Source organism: Schistocerca piceifrons, chromosome 6 (genome assembly GCF_021461385.2).
Source record: "Schistocerca piceifrons isolate TAMUIC-IGC-003096 chromosome 6, iqSchPice1.1, whole genome shotgun sequence".
Classification (NCBI taxonomy): Eukaryota; Metazoa; Arthropoda; class Insecta; order Orthoptera; family Acrididae; genus Schistocerca; species Schistocerca piceifrons.
The window spans coordinates 200,317,721-200,334,053 of NC_060143.1; the positions used below are offsets into that span (position 1 = coordinate 200,317,721).

General features: G+C 44.9%; 1 protein-coding gene and 1 non-coding gene across 3 annotated transcripts in view; both read right to left on the reverse strand.

The window, feature by feature from the left end:
* The window catches only part of LOC124802826, a 361,534-nt gene that overhangs the window by 135,461 nt on the left and 209,740 nt on the right, over positions 1 to 16,333 (reverse strand). The gene's annotated exons all lie outside the window — the stretch shown is intronic.
* LOC124803828 lies at positions 960 to 1,067 on the reverse strand. The gene has a single exon (XR_007017302.1). It is a non-coding gene; the product is annotated as a U6 spliceosomal RNA (small nuclear RNA).

Below are 16,333 nucleotides of genomic sequence, written 5' to 3' on the forward strand. Positions count from 1 at the left end.
GTTGGAATGCCTCAGTGAACAGTGTCACATTCATTATGTTTTGTTTTGCAACTAGGTTGTTGCCCTAAGATGCTGCTAGTGTTTGCTACGGTGGTTAGCATCCACTCCTGGGACATCTGCACTGGCTTCTGTTGTAACAGTTTAGTCATGCTTTTTATAACCCTAGAACTAGCCCCCCGTGAGTTAGTCTTGTCTGGAATAAACAACTGTTTCAAAATCCTGTTTGTTCACGAGTCTCCACAACGAGGTCCCTACCGAGTCTCACCACCTGCATTTCTAGTAATGCCTGTACCAGTGTTGGCTCAGATAGAAGAAAACAATCAAATGCCTTCACTGTTAATTGTCCTACTGCCTTCTGCTCTGTACCTCTCAGGAGCGCAGACTGACCAGCAACCCCTTTTTTCCTCTCCCACCTATGTCAGGACACGACAACAGGAAGGCCAGTCCACCTGCCGAATATTCTCTCGTTCCAACAGCCCCTCCACCTACGGTGTTTGAGGCAGTTGCACATTGTCATCCGTACAAATGAAGTCAAGGTGGAATGCATCCCTGAAAATGTTCTTGCATAACGACAAGCGCCGGCACGACGATCGAGAACGGAAGAGCGCAGAGGCCTGTGAGAGGACGTCAGCCAATAGCTTTCTAGGACCACACCGAGACAGTGGCGGCCCTCGACAGGAGCAGCCCCTACACGAAGGGAATATAAGCGCCGCGCCGCCTAGACGCGGCCCGAGTGTAATAATAATAATGTCGTGTGACGAGGGGCTCCCGTCGGGTAGACCGCTCGCCATGTGCAAGTCTTTCGATTTGACGCCACTTCGGGAACTTGCGCTTTTTTTTTTTTTTTTTTTGGTTGTTCGTTATCGATCGTTCCGTTTGGTCGTTGCGGACGTCGCAAGACATCCTGTTCAAGTTCGGTGGTTGATTCTTCCACTCAGTTTTTTATTACCCGTGCCGGCTAAAATGTGGAACGCTTCACGATTTTGCGTGTCATCCTTGCGCAGGGGGCCATGCTAATCTTCTCTGTATCGTTCCAATTTTAGTATATGTACCGCCGAAGAGAGTACGCGCTTCGATAGGGATGAAATGATGATGATTAGGACAACACAACAACCAGTCCCTGAGCGGAGAAAATCTCCGACCCAGCCGGGAATCGAACCCGGGCCCTTAGGATTGACAGTCTGTCGCGCTGACCACTCAGCTACCGGGGGCGGACCCTGAGTCTAAGAAGAGCCGTCATACAAACGCTACAGCAGTGACTTATGAACTGTTTTGTTTTGCTTGAATTGAAAATGCTTCTTGATTATTTGGCTGTCGCCATTTGCTTGCAATACACCTTTGTGAATACGCAAAGTTAAGTATTGTCAGCCGCGCGGGATTAGCCGAGCGGTCTAAGCGCTGCAGTCATGGACTGTGTGGCTGGTCCCGGCGGAGGTTCGAGTCCTCCCTCGGGCATGGGTGTGTATGTTTGTCCTTAGGATAATTTAGGTTAAGTACTGTGTAAGCTTAGGGACTGATGACCTTAGCAGTTAAGGCCCATTAGATTTCACACACATTTGAACATTGTTTGAAGTACTGTCAATTTAACTTACTGCAATAAACCCCATTAATACGGTCAATAAAGTCTTTTGAGTTTGAGGCCGCATTGTCATCTGTAAAACAGCGACGTTTCGGCGACTGTTGCAAGGCGCCTTCCTCAGGGTGTGCTGCTAATTTCTGAATGAGCATTAGTTTGGATACTTATATACTATGGAGGAGAGCTGTCATTGGATGTGAGGAAGAGGAGGAAGGGTATTAGGAGTTCATTTTATTGCTCTTTGCATTACGTGCTGTCATTGGCGGAAATGCGCGTTTTCCACTGGAGTTTCCTTTACTGCTTGCCATTGGTGGACAGCCGGCCGGCGTGGCCGAGCGGTTCTAGGCGCTACAGTCAGGAACCGCGCGACCGCTACGGTCGCAGGTTCGAATCCTGCCTCGGGCATGGATGTGTGTGATGTCATTAGGTTAGTTAGGTTTAAGTAGTTCTAAGTTCTAGGGGACTGATGATCTCCGAAGTTAAGTTCCACAGTGCTCAGAGCCACTTGATTGGCCTAGTATCGTCTAGGCCGCGTCATCGCTCTGTGTACCCTCCACCGCTGTGAACTACCACCAGCCTGTTGCTCTGCGAGAGCTGTCCTTCCGCAAATCTGTCACAGCTGGCAGCCAAGACGCCGGAAGTCGCTACCCGTCTTCTCTATTCATATTGTCGGGTCGCTTGGCTCACTAATCTTCCTTCTCAAACTAAACGGCTGTTTCCCCAGTACGCTGGCCTCTCGAATCCAGAAGAATTTTATTGACAGTGACAACGGCTCTGGAAGCCTACGTTTACACCCATTAATACGATTTGCTGGAATTGTTGTCTAGCGATTCGAGAAAACAGCTTCCTAGACACCCTGTATTAGACGAGTGGGCAGAACACAATAGAGAAGACGCACATGGGTTAGGAGTACAGTTTCGTAATAATGGTGTCCGATGGGTCTGCTGTGTTCAAAGGTTTGGAGAACAGAATACCCATGCCATATTATGACTATTCAGAGCATAACAGGTGGACCACCAAAACTATCACATTGGACAGTATTCCTGGATCCAGTAAGTGTTTTCACCTCTCGCCATATGAGAGAACGTCCAGAATCACTCCTCAGACTGAATCTGCTCTTATCTGAAAAGAACACGCGACCCCACACTTCGTTGGTCCAGTGCATACGCACTTCGCATCAATGTACACGCTCCCGCCGATGTGTGGACGTTAACGGGACACACCACACATGTCGACGGGCTGAGACCACACCAATGCAGTCGCCGTGCCACTGCACGTCAGATTGCGTGCATTGCGGTCCCGTTAAATATGGTTGCAATTGAATTCGCTGGGTCCTTCTCGCCTGTTGCACAATGTAGCGTTCATCTGCTCCTGTAGCTGATCATGATTGATCACTTCCTCTCCTTTGTGCAGCAGTGCCTGTGGTCTGAAACGCTCCCCAGGCACGTAAAACAAGGCTGTGAGCAATGCCGGACTCCTGGTCTACACTTTGTCCTTTTTCCGTTTTCTGACGATTCTCCCCTGTATGACGTCATCCCGATGTCACTGTGCCATGTTGTGCTGAGGAACACCTCCACAGTGCACTGTAACTGCTCGGTGATTGAAGTACATTGTTTTGTCCCGTCTTTTAATTGCCTCGTGCTATGGGACCAGCTACATTTGGCGCTATGGTCACATTGACTCTAAACCGTATTGACGTTCAGCTTCCTGTGCACCACTGGGAGACGTCTAACAACGTGCATCCGCACTTTCATACGTTTCTACCGAGAAGTTAATATGTTACGTTACTTTATCTACCTCGTCCTTACATTTTGCAGAACACTGTACACTGAGGTGCCATGGGATAGTGGTGTGGACATATACAGATCGCGTGCACAAGGTATAAAAGGGCAGTGCGTTGGGGGAGCTGTCATTTGTACTCACGTGATTTCTGTGAAAAAGGTTTCTGACGTGATTATGCATGAAGGGAATTGACAGACTTTGAACAAGGGGTCAGTTGGAGCTAGATACATGGGACATTGCATTTTGGAAATCGTCATGGAATTCAGTATTCCGAGATCCACAGTGTCAAGAGTGTACCGAGAATGCGAAATGTATCATCACGCACAACGCAGAGGCTGGCGGCCTTCGCTTAACGACCGAAAGCAGCGGCTTTTGCGTTGGGAGGTCAGTGCTAACAGACAAGGAACACTGTTCGAAATAACCGCAGAAATCAATGTGGGGCGTACGATGAATGTATCCGTCAGGACAGTACGTTACAATTAGACGTTAATGGGCTATGGCAGCAGACGACCGACGCGAGTGCCTTTGCTGAGAGCATGGAATCGTCTGCAGCGCCTCTCCTGGAACGTGGACTATAGAAGAGAGTGGTACGGTCAGATGAGATCCGGTTTCACTAGGTAAGAGCTCATGGTAGCATTCGACTGTGGCACAGACACCGCAAAGCCTTGGAACCAAGTTGTCAACATGGCACTGTGCAAGCTGGTAGTGGCTCCATAATGGTATCAGACTGGGTCTTCTGTTCCAGCTGAACCGATCGTTGACCGCAAATGGTTATATTCGGTTACTTGGAGATCATTTGGATCCATTCATGAACTTCGTGTTCTTAAATAAACATAGAATTTTTATCGATGAGAATGCGCCGTGTCAGCGGACCACAGTTGTTGGCGACTGGTTTGAAGAACATTCTGGACAATTCAGGCGAATGATTTGGCCATTCAGATCGCCCGACATGACTCGCATCGAACATCAATGGGACATAATCTAGAGGTCAGCTCGTACACAAAATCCTGCACCGGCAACACTTTCGCAATTATGGACGGCTATAGAGGCAGCATGGCTCAATATTTCTGCAAGAGACTTCCAACGACTTGTTGAGTCCATACCACGTCGAGCTGGTGCACTACGCCGGTCAGAATGAGATATCCCATAACTTTTGTCACCTCACTGTAAAATCGAATGCCAATGTGCCACAGTGCGATGGAGGTAAGGTCATATTTAGTGTTGATGATATTTTAACCTTAAAAACAAACCGACCAATAAGTGATAGTTGCGTCTACTTCCCCGTTTAGCGTTTTCGGTAACGGAGGGCGGCAGTACTTTGCAGTCTCCTTGCGACGCGTCACGTCCGAACCGCAGCCGTGTTTATCTCTACAGTGGCCAGCGACGTATTACAGGGGGGCGAGATGTGGCTGCGTCTGCCGCTGAGTCACCTCCGGCAGCCAGACCGCACCGCGGCGCCCCGGTAGCGCAGCACGACGCAACACAACACGATAAGCACCTGTGATGTGGTTTGCGGCTCCTTTGTCGCCTGCCGCCTCCCTCGACCCTCCCAGAGATGCTTTCTAGAGTCGACAGACGAATCCAGCAGCAGTCGTCACGCACGACATCCTTGCAAAGAATCAGTGTGGGCTCTGTTAACTGTTTTTACGCCATGTTTTAGGCCATTAAAACAACATAGTGTGCAACTAATGAGGTGCACTACTCTGGCAATTCCTAGAAAATCGCAAGAGATGTTTTACGCTCTGTTATGTAACTGATGTGTCTGTCGCGCGTTAGTGTTCATGATGGTCAAGTCGGACGCTGAAGCGAACTCCAACCTACCACAAAAATTATGCTAATTTTCTTGTGAAGGTGTTTTAGCAGTTCCTTGTGATCCCTTGACGGTGGGTTCAAATGGCTCTGAGCACTATGGGACTTCACTTCTGAGGTCATCATTCTCCTAGAACTTAGAACTACTTAAACCTAACCAACCTAAGGACATCACACACATCCATGCCCGAGACAGGATTCGAACCTGCGACCGTAGCGGTCGCGCGGTTCCAGACTGTAGTGCCTAGAACCGCTCGGCTATTGCGGCCGGCTTGACAGTGGGCATGAGGAGTTTGTATACATATGTGGAAGTGGGTGTATATATATACGAACACGCGTTGTCTATGCGCCACAGTCGGACGAATACGTTGAGGAGTCACTTAATATATATTCACTGGTCCCAAACAAGCATCGAGAAGACGGCCGAGAGTCCGGAAAATCTGGAAGTCTCCATACCTTACGTCTCCGCATTCAGAAATGTGTTCCAGAAGCGAACCATATGAGCCGGCCGGAGTGGCCGAGCGGTTGTAGGCGCTTCAGTCTGGCACCGCGCGACCGCTACGGTCGCAGGTTCGAATCCTGCCTCGGGCATGGATGTGTGTTATGTCCTTAGGTTACTTAGGTTTAAGTAGTTCTAAGTTCTAGGGGACTGATGACCTTAGAAGTTAAGTCCCATAGTGCTCAGAGCCATTTGAACCATTTTTGAACCATATGACATGACATATGGCCCGGGAGGGGCCTTTTCTCTTGTTGCTTCTTTTTTTTTTTTTTTTTTTTTGTAAGGACATTTTTACGGGAAGCGAAAATACGTTAAGATTAAAAAAAGAAAAAGTGGTTAGCGTTAGAGCTTAATAAGACAGTCGTTTAAAAGGCGACGGTTCGACTCCCTATCAAACCTTCAATTTTGTGCTACAAGTGTAAATTCTGTGATACTCAAAAAATTTGCACTTACACTATTCGTTCTTGCTGCATGTAACGTCTCACCGCTACGCACGTCATCTGCTAAATGAGGCCTGCCCCTGTGGCTGTAGCTGGATGCATCGAAGTGCAAAGTAGTTTCCCGTGCCATACCAGAATGCATATATAAGCGATTTAGTAAATGACTACAGGCATACATTTTCGGGAAAACTCTATGCGTTTCTTCATTTACTTGCCGAGATTTACAAATATGTTTGTCCTAATAATTACACTTAATTAAAAATAGTAAGTAGTCAAATAGCATGCAATTCACTAAAATTTTATGTATATAAACGTGGTTTTTTGAACTATATTTACTATCAAATGCCATATAAATTACATGATACGACCAGTGATGAAAAAAATATGAATTAAAAATCAAGTTCGAGCAGGAGCCAAAACGTCGCATCACACAGAGATGTCTTACGAAACTCGAACGCTAACCATTCGATCACCACGAAATCTAGCATTTACTATCCACACACAGATACATTTATTACATAATAAAGGCGCCATAAAACTTGTTTTGCGATTTTCTCGGAATTGCAAGATTAGTGCACATTACTACTTGCAAATTGTGTTGTTTTAATGGCCTACTAAAGGTGTACAATGTTTAAAGTAGATTCTGTGATCCCAACGTCATGGTCTCTCCTAGTAAGAGTTTAGGCTTTCAGACTATCTTCACGTAATAGACATGATCACTGTGAACACATGTGCTCATTTTAAATGCGAACATATTTATTTAGAAATATTAGCCATGTACCTGTTATTTGGGGATCGGACTTTAAGAGAGAGACAGATTACAAATAGAGGATGATAAACCGTGGCCCAGATTGTTCCTGACATGCCACACAAATTGAATAACCAATCAGACAAGGACCCTCAACAATGAAAGAGGATGATCATTTATTTAGTTCATTGACCTTCAAATAACAGAACGCATTCAACTATGTCGTCCTCATTTACACTGATATAATTCACAAATAAAAATCAATTTACCATATAGGAAAAAAAAAGAAACAGTCCATTCAAGCTAGTTCAATACAATTCTGATCACTAGCTAACTCAAGCATAAACTGGGGAAGCACATAACGTCCGAACTCCTGTGCCAGCAGGAGAAGAATGGTCAGGAACGCTACTTGCACAAGGCAGAAGAAACTTCTTACGTTGAACCTCGTGCCAATTTTTCAAGTGGGTGAAAATCAGCAATTACGTATGACAAACTTTTTATAATGTGCTGATTTTTATCCATTTGACAACTTACCGTGAGGTTCAACGCAAAATGAACACTTTTCACAACAAAAAGATTTTTATGACCTAAGGATGACAGCAAAGTTTGTTGAAACCGGTTGTCTTAAATAAAGAAATATTTTATGCGATCGCAACTACTGAATCATTTTTTAGCAAGTAAAACAGGTATCTCCTTCAGTACTCTCAAAATGAGAAAATTAAATTAAATCGTTGTCCTATAACGAGGCGTCTCGTGGGCCATTCAAAGCAGTTAACAGAGGGACAAACAGAGAGACAGACGGACAACAAAGTCATCCTGCAAGGGTTTCTTTTTATCGGTTGAAAATAATTAATAGCACGATTAATCGATTATGTAAAATTAAATGACATGAAAGAAATATTAGTGTATCCATCAACTATGAATCCAGCAATTACGATTAATCGCGTAATTGCAATTACCAACGCGTCCCCACGTCACAGCAGAAATTTGTAGTGGGTGGCGTAGGGAATAACAGTCCGGAGCGACCTGATATGGAGTAAAATTAATTGTAGGAATAGCAGGTGCCTTTTCCTTGGAAAAAATCTTAAGAAAATGATAATCATCCACGAAAGACGTGGTTTATAATGCACTTGTAAAAGCGTCCTTGAATACTAATCATTAGTCTCATCCCTTACTATATTATATTAACAGGAAAGATAGAGAAGATCCGACGAAGAGCGGCACGTTTCTTTGCAGGATAGTTTAGTAAACTCGAGAACGTTATGGAGATACTCAACAAACTACAGTGGCAGACCCAACAAGAGAAGTATTGTACGTCACGGATAGGTTTAACACTGAAATTTCAAGAGAGTACTTTCCGGGAATAAGCGCCAAAAAAAACGTATAGGCATGCGTATTCAAATACAGAAATATGTAAACAGGCAGAATACGGCACTGCGGTCGGCAACACCTATATAAGACAACAAGTGTCTGGCGCAGTCGTTAGATGGGTTACTGCTGCTACAATGGCAGGTTATCAAGATTTAATTGAGTCTGAACGTGATGTTACAGTCAGCGCACGAGCGATGGGACAGAGGATCTCGGAGGTAGCGATGAAGTGGGGACTTCCCCGTGCGACCATTTCACGAGTGTGCCGTGAATATCAGGAATCTGGTAAAACATCAAATGTGCGGCATCAGTGCGACTGGAAAAAGAGCCTACGAGAACGAGACAAACAACGGCTGAAGAGAATCGATCAACGTCACAGAAGTGCAGCGCTTCCGCAAATTACCGCAGATTTCAATTCTGGTTCATCGACAAGTGTCAACGTGTGAACCATTCCACGAAACATCATCAATATGGGTTTCGGAGCCAAAGCCCACTCATGTACCCTTGATGAACTGCACGACGCAAAGCTTTACGTCTCGCCTGGGCCCGTGAACACCGACACTGGACTGTTGATGACTAGAAACATGCTTCCTGGTCGGACGAGACACATTTCGAATTGTATCGAGCTGATGGACGTGTACGGATATGGAGACAACCTCATGAATCCATGGGCTCTACATGTCAACAGAGGACTGTTAAAGTTGGTAGAAGCTCTGTAATGTTGTGGGGCGTGTGCAGTTGGAGTGATATGGGACTCCTGATACTTCTAGATACGATTCTGACAGGTGACACTTACGTAAGCATCCTGTCTGATCACCTGCATCCATTCATCTCCGTTGTGCCTTCCGAAGGACTTGGGCAATTCCAGCATTACAATGCAACACCCCACAAGTCAAGAATTGCCACAGAGTGGCTCCAGGAACATTCTTCTGAGTTTAAATACTTGCGTCGGCCACCAAACTTCCCAGACATGAATATTATTGAACATATCTATAATGTCTTGCTACGTGCTATTCAGAAGATACCTCCACCACATCGTACTCTTACGGATTCATGGACAGCCATGAAAGGTTCATGCTGTCAATATCCTCCAGCGCTACTTCAGGCATTAGTCGAGTCCATGCCAAGTCGTGATGCAGCACTTCCGCGTGCTCGCGATGGCCCTAACGGTATTAGGCGGGTGTACCAGTTTCTTTGGCTCTTCAGCATAGATCCTCCCTCACACATCTCGCGAAATAACCAGGACGAGAAACTTCGATAAATTTGAGGTACAGTGGCCTACAGCGTCGCGTGTAGAAGAGTGAAAGGAGGGATCAGATGGTGGTACCAGAAGTATCTTCGATGATACACCATCAGGTGAATTGCGTAGTAATGATGTAGATGTAAATGTCCTGAAGTCCATGATTTTGGGACTTTAGGTCATTAGAGTTTGAGGATGATTAGCTATGGTGATGGATGTGCTTCCCATTTTGTCTTAAGATACCCAATAGCATCAGACTAGGTAATAAATGACAAAAAGTCTTTAAAATCCTCCCACTTGATGAGAGTGGTGAAATAAAAATCGAAGAGTAGATTTGATGTAACAGGGGAAGCATAGGTATGGTGATGGAAGTGCTTCCTATATTTCCTTAAGAAAGCTAATAGCATCAGACTGGGTAATAAATAACAAAAAGTCTTCAACATCATCCCACGTGTTGAACATGGTGAAATCGAAGAGAAAAATTTGATGTTATAGGAGAAGCATACATCACAGTCTTCACCGTCAAGAGGTGTAACATCTAGCAATAACAAAGACCAAGTAAAAGGTCCACTGATCTGGGTACGTGGTGTCCAGATGGTGCCAAACATTTGCATCAAAATGAGCTAGGGATACGTCATTTTACAGCCACACTACTTGACGAATCCGTCGTAGTACTTCATCACCCATTTGACATAGTAAGGGTCTTTTAAAATGTGATAGATAATTTCTGTTACTTTTGTTGGTATTACATACAGCCCATTGATCTGATCAGAAATTACCCAGCTCCTAGTTAATAACCAGCTGCGTACACGTATTTTTCTTTGGCCAGACGTGTATAAAAGAATGCATTACGCTATACTGAATGTGAGCCAATGACCCTGCCGCAGTGGTAACACTGGTTCCCGCCAGATCGCCAAAGTTAAGCGCTGTCGAGCTGGGATAGCACTTGGATGGGTGACCATCCGGTCTGTGGAGCGCTGTTGGCAAGAGGGGTGCACTCAGCCCTTCTGAGACGAACTGAGGAGCTACTTGATTGAGAAGTAGCAGCTCCGGTCTCGTAAACTGGCATACAGCCGGGAGAGCGGTGTGTTGACAGCATGCCCCTCCGTCTCTGCATCCAGTGACGCCTCTAGGCTGAGGACGACATGGTGGCCGGTCAGTACCGTTGGGCCTTCCTGGCCTGTTCGGACGAAGTTTAGTTTATTTAATGTACTGAATTACCCATTCAACACCCTCAATTACTTTCTTCATGTCTTCCTACTTTGCTTGTGACGTACACCCCCTTTAATCCGAGCACACGATATTGGCCTTCCATTCTTATTGTTCTCTTTTGGTTCGTCTATTACCCATTACTTTCAAGAGCTATTTTTCCCAGAATTTTACGCTGTCGAACAGTGTAACATAACACCATTGATTACACAGTCATCTATAAGCACCTTGTCAGTTAGCGGGGCACACTGCCCATTCGCTGGATTGACGCTCTGACGTATGGCGTAGGTGTCCGTTTGATCTCTTGTGTCTGGTTCACCAGCCCACATTACACTAGTGACTTAATAAATTATTGAGTATCACCCGATGATGCAGCTATGAAGCCTCCGAAACTAGTCGAGCAATAAAAAATACGTTATCGAAATGAATATTCCACACCGGCTGCAATAACATAGTCACTGAAGAGCCAAATAAACTTGGACATCTGCCTAATATGGTGTAGGGCCCCAGTGAGCACGCAGAAGTGCCGCAACACGAGGTGGAATGAACTCGGCTAATGTCTGAAGTAGTGCTGGAGGGAACTGACACTATGAATGCCGCAGGGCTATCGACAAATCCGTAAGAGTATGAGGGGGTGGAAATCTCTTCTGAACAGCACTTTGTAAGGCATCCCAGATATGCTCAATAATGTTGATGTCTGGGGAGTTTGGTGGCCAGCGGAACTGTTTAAACTCAGAAGAGTGTTCCTGAAGCCACTCTGTAGCAACTCTGGCAATGTGGGACTCGCATTGTCCTACTGGAATATCCCAAGTCCATCGGAATGCACAGTGGACAAGAACGGATGCAGGTGATCAGACAGAATGCTTACGTACGTGTCGCATCTAGACTATCAGGGGTCCCATATTACTCCAGCAGAATGGCCCACACCATTTCAGAGCCTCTTGAACATTTTCTTGTTGACATGGAGGGTCCATGAATTCATGAGGTTGTGTTCATACCCGTACGCGTCCATCCGCTCGATACAATTTGAAACGAGTCTCGTCCGACCAGTTGACATGTCTCCAGTCATCAACAGTCCATTGTTGGTGTTGACGGGCCCAGGAGAGACGTAAGCTTTGTGTCGTGCAGTCTTCAAGGGTACACAAGTGGGCCATCGGCTCCGAAAGCCCATATCGATGAAGTTTCGTTGAATGGTTCGCACACTGGTCCAGGATTGAAATCTGCAGCAATTTGCGGAATGGTTGATCTTCTGACATGTAGAACGATTCTCTTCAGTCGTGGTTGCTCCCTTTCTAGCAGGGTCTTTTTCCAGCCGCAGCGATGTCGGAGATTTCATATTTTACCGGATTTCTGATATTCACGGTACACTCGTGAAATGGTCGTACGGGAAAATCCCCACTTCAGTGCTACCTCGGAGATGCTGTGTCCCATCGCTCATGCACCGACTATAACAACACGTAGAAACTCACTTAAATCTTGATAACCTGCGATTGTAGCAGCAGTAACTGATCTACCACCTGTGCCAGAGACTTTTTGTCTTATATTGGCGTTGCGAACCGCAGCGCCGTATTCTGCCTGTTTATACAGGGTGTCCAGAAAGTCTGGGAACACTTTCAATTGTTTATTGCACAAGAACTAAACATTGTACAGACGTCATACGAATTGCATTTTGAAGAGAAACTCTGAAAGTTTTTTTACAAACATTCGATATGTGGACCCGGCAGACTTCAATACGGTAATCGAATTTTTGCCATACCTGTCCCAGCATGGCATCGTCGACTGTGGCAGCCGCTTCCCATATTCTTTCCCGGGGCTCTGCTACATCACGTAGTAGAGGCGGTACATACACCAGATCTTTAATGTGTCCCCAGAGAAAAAAGTGACACGGAGTGATATCTGGTGATCGGGAAGGTCATTTCATGAAACAGCTCGCTCCGCACCTGAAAACGCCATGTTTGCGACTAGTGATGACTATCGGCAAATTATCAAACTACGCTGAGGAGGTAGACATGTAAAAAAAAACTTTAATGGTTTCTCTTCGGAACGACATATGTAGGATATCTGTACAATGTTTGCTTCTTGTGCAATATATAATTGAAAGTGTTCCCGCACTTTATGTACGTCCTGTTGAGACGTAACAGTCCATTAAAACCGATTTAAAAATATTTTTCGACCATAAACAGAAAATTTCTGACGTAAATACTATAGAGGTGTAGAGAAACATGTACTTGTGGAATAGATACAAAGAAGCCAGTTATAACATTGTAATTGTATTGAAGGGAGTAGGCCCTGTAATCCGTAGGAATATTCCCTTAAGCATGAATCTTCTGTAATTAATAAAAATAACCAAAGTATTGTTAACTTTCGATACCTAAGCGTTTGTACACACTTAAATTAATAAAGAGATTCACTCATATGTATATTATATAAGAGTCAATGTAATTAATGAAATACTGTACTAATTCGGAGAGACAAATTTTCTTTGTTGTTTCTTTTAAAAAGCCATTTACAACAATACAGTGGATTGTTCAAGAATATATAAATAGTGACAGCCATGTTGGCAGGGCAGGGCAGTACTTTGTGTGATGTTGGACAGAAAGCATGTAGCTTGTTGAGTAAGATTCATTTCATTATTGTAAGTATGTTAGAAGTTACTTGAGTTCTGTAAAGAAGGTTGGGTTTTTCAAAATTACAATAAACATTATTCTGAAACTTAATACTTGATTAATATTCATTTGACTTATAGTCTATTTTTACAGTTGTTTTCTAAGAATCCAGGACCATGGCTGCTGCAGACATGATTGAAACGCCAATATGAATTTTTACTTCGAAACAAGGAACGTTTCACTGTGAATCTCCGTATTTCAGTACGCATGACTATACGAGCTTCTTTGGCGCTTCAGTGTATTTTTTCTAAAAATATTTTACACGAAAAGTGTAAATAATATTTGTAACATTATTTGTACATAAATTGTGGCTGTTTTATGTTTAAATTTGAGTTGGTATGTACGTCTAGCTAGTAAAGTCTTTCTGTCTTTCTCGGCAAGAGTGATAGTTCTAGTAGTTATCGTTTTTGTCAAATATTTTGATAGTTCACTTTTGACAGTTCTTTACTATGATGCTGTGTGTTTGCAAAGTACGCACAGGTTACCAGAGATGATATTACCTATCGTTGTTCTTATTTAAAGGAAAGTTCACGAACCACGATAATCTCAGCGATGGTCCAGCAGGAAGAGAGCATTTCAGGATCAATGCGTCCATCACGCACAGATCGATATAGGCAGTTGCAGAGCTTACCTGCAGTAATATTACGTTGTAATGTTTCAGTTACAGTCTGTGCACTTCTTTGTCAGCAGACGCCATAGAGACACCAGTCTGAAGTATAAATCGCGCAGCTGTTTTTCCAACTTCCTTTCTAAGCCGCTCCTATGTAGTGGAACGGACTTGTGCCTGCAGGTCCTGCCTCCACGTTTTGACTTCATGCACAACGCCGGACACAAGAGTTCGTGGCGTACGAGAGGCACCTTGTAATTACAGACGCAGTGGAAACGCTACTTGGAGTAACTATTCAGCTGCCTGGAAACTTCTGCCAAGTTCTTCGGCTTTAACCCCGCTGTTCCCTCCTACGCCTTACATCCGCGAGTTGGTCGGGACTGAATGCTGACAATGCCATTTCTGCTCCGATGCTTTCAGACAACTAAATTAACGCTTGCTCTTCTGCAAAGGCTGCGAAATAGTTGCACACTTTGACTTGTTAGGTGAGAAACAACGAAATTCAGTATTTCGAAACCCGAAACTTTGTTATGTGTTCACAATCTAACGCTGAAGTATCAAAGACCCCGCAGCAAACTTTTTCATCAGGTTTCCACAAAAGTGATATGATTTGAATGACAAAAGGCATGTTTCCAAACTAAAATTGACAAAAGAACTACTCATATTCCACACACTAACATTAATTAATTAATAGTGTTACAGCAACTGTAACTCATTAATATGAATTCAGAGTAGAAACTTTTGTTCCTGGATCAGGATTCAGGGTTGTTTTTACACATAAAAGTGGTTACACTGGCTGTGCGTTGAAACCACAAGAGACCTGAATTTTCACCTCATGGTGAAGTAAAACCCCTGAAATTTATAGTAATTCTTCAATATTGGTTGGTTGGTTGGTTTGAGGATTAAAGGGACCAAACTGCAGAGGTCATCGGTCCCTCTTCAATATTAACCTTTAGGATCTACACTACTGGCCATTAAAATTGCTACACCACGAAGATGACGTGCTACAGACGTGAAATTTAACCGACATTAAGAGCATGCTGCGATATGCAAATGATCAGCTTTTCAGAGCATTCAGACGAGGTTGGCGCCGGTGGCGACACCTACAACGTGATGACATGAGGAGAGTTTCCAACCGATTTCTCATACACAAACAGCAGTTGACCGGCGTTGCCTGGTGAAACGTTGTTGTGATGCCTCGTGTAAGGAGGAGAAATGCGTACCATCACGTTTCCGACTTTGATAAAGGTCGGATTGTAGCCTATCGCGATTGCGGTTTATCGTATCGCGACATTGCTGCTAGCGTTGGTCGAGATCCAATGACTGTTAGCAGAATATGGAATCGGTGGGTTCAGGAGGGTAATACGGAACGCCGTGCTGGATCCCAATGGCCTCGTATCACTTAGCAGTCGAGATGACAGGCATCTTATCCACATGGCTGTTAGCAGAATATAGAATCGGTGGGTCCAGGAGGGTAATACGGAACGCCGTGCTGGATCCCAACTGTCTCGTATCACTAGCAGTCGTGACGACAGGCATCTTATCCGCATGGCTGTAACGGATCGTGCAGCCACGTCTCGATCCCTAAGTCAACAGATGGGGACGTTTGCAAGACAACAACCATCTGCACGAACAATTCGACGACGTTTGCAGCAGCATGGACTATCAGCTCGAGACATGACTGCGGTTCCCCTTGACGCTGCATCACAGACAGGAGCGCCTGCGATGGTGTACTCAACGACGAACCTGGGTGGACGAATGGCAAAACGTCATGTTTAGGATGAATCCAGGTTCTGTTTATAGCATCGTGATGGTCGCATCCGTGTTTGGCGACATCTTGGTGAACGCACATTGGAAGAGTGTATTCGTCATCGCCATACTGGCGTATCACCCGGCGTGATGGTATGGGGTGCCATTGGTTACACGTCTCGGTCACCTCTTGTTCGCATTGACGGCACTTTGAACAGTGGACGTTACATTTCAGATGTGTTACGACCCGTGGCTCTACCCTTCATTCGATCCCTGCGAAACCCTACATTTCAGCAGGATAATGCACGACCGCAAGTTGCAGGTCCTGTACGGACCTTTCTGGATACAGAAAATGTTCGACTGCTGCCCTGGCCAGCACGTTCTCCAGATCTATCACTAATTGAAAACGTCTGGTCAATGGTGGCCGAGTAACTGGATCGTCACAATACGCCAGTCACTACTCTTGATGAACTGTGGTATCGTGTTGAAGCTGCATGGGCAGCTGTACCTGTACACGCCATCCAAGCTCTGTTTGACTCAATGCCCAGGCGTATCAAGGCCGTTATTATGGCCAGAGGTGGTTGTTGTGGGTACTGATTTCTCAGAATCTATGCACCCAAATTGCGTGAAAATGTAATCA